Source organism: Capricornis sumatraensis, chromosome 1 (genome assembly GCF_032405125.1).
Source record: "Capricornis sumatraensis isolate serow.1 chromosome 1, serow.2, whole genome shotgun sequence".
Lineage (NCBI taxonomy): Eukaryota > Metazoa > Chordata > Mammalia > Artiodactyla > Bovidae > Capricornis > Capricornis sumatraensis.
The window spans coordinates 208,379,366-208,380,788 of NC_091069.1; the positions used below are offsets into that span (position 1 = coordinate 208,379,366).

Here is a 1,423-nt window from a genome sequence, read left to right on the forward strand (position 1 = left end):
ATGAATTCAGGAAGACCCGAGACCATGGGGAACTTGCCTGCTCTCTACACTGTTTTCCAAGGAGAGGTTGCTAAGTCACAGACTATGGAGCCATTATCAAAATTCCAGGCTGTTGGAAGCAAGGTCTGGTTGGAACTCGCATGTCATCCTATCGCATGGATAAGCCCTCTGAGATAGTAGATGTTGCAGACAAAGTGTGGATGAAGCTTACTGGCCGAGAGACAAAAAATGATAGGATAAAATTATCCTTCTTCACGAAGGTTATGAACTAAGGGACTGGGAAGGACCTTGATCCCAACAACATTATCATTGAGCAAGAAGAGAGGCGGAGGCAGTCCTTCCAGGATTACACTGAACAGAAGATCACCCTTGAGGCTGTCCTGAACACTGTCTCCAAGAAGTGTTGCTGTAAGGGCCACTTTGCAAAGGATTGTTTCATGCAACCAGGTGGGACCAAGTACTCTCCTATGATGAAGTGGAGAAGGAAAAGACAGAGCTAACAGAGTTTGAAAAGCCAGACCCCATGAGAAATTCTTCTAGAAAAAGAAAGGATAAAAGCAAACATAGAGACAAGAAGTCATCTGACTCTAACAACTCAGACTCTGAGAGTGATACAGGCAAGAGGACAAGGCACACATCAAAGGACAGCAGGTCAGCAAAGAAGAAGACAAAGAAGAAGAAGCACAAGGAGTGAGAGTGGAGAGTAGAGGGGGTGGTTGAGAGAAGGAACCAGGAGTTTGTGGCTTGAAGCCCTGGCTCCTAGAAAGACTCAGTAGTGAGAATATGGCCTCCCACCCTCTTCTCTCCCATGGGAGATGGCATTCCTCATGCCACAGGCAAGTTTAGGAGTTAGGTATCAAAAGCAACTGCCTAAATGAGTTGTTTCCTTATCACTCTTGGTCTCTTTGCAAGTGACCCCTGCAGCTCACTCATTCATTCACCCAATTTCATGCAGCAGGAGGTCTTATTATCCTCTCCAGCTGCCACTTCCAGAGCCAGATTCCTGTACAGGAGTCCAGGCTAGAGCCACAGGAACTGCTATAGGAGTGAGTCTGGCTGTAGTTGAATAGAGTGATTGGCTCCTCCCTGTTGGCCTACCTACCCGGGCCTGATTGGTGTATGGTCTCTGCTACATCCAGCACACAGGCAGAGGGAGACTGGCAGTATGAGGGAGAACATGGTAAGAAGTGGTGCTCACTTTTCCCACTCCCCTAAAATGATTCATGGAAAAAGCAAGAGAGTTCCAGAAAAACATCTCTTTCTGCTTTATTGACCATGCCAAAGCCTATGACTGTGTGGATCAAAATAAACTGTGGAAAATTCTGAAAGAGATGGGAATACCAGACCACCTGACTTGCCTCTTGAGAAACCTATATGCAGGTCAGAAAGCAGCAGTTAGAACTAGACATGGAACAACAGACTG

At 46.5% G+C, this 1,423-nt stretch overlaps 1 pseudogene; it reads left to right on the forward strand.

The window, feature by feature from the left end:
- LOC138076657 (zinc finger CCHC domain-containing protein 17 pseudogene) lies at positions 1-694 on the forward strand (annotated as a pseudogene).
- The last annotated feature ends 729 nt before the right edge of the window (positions 695-1,423 follow it).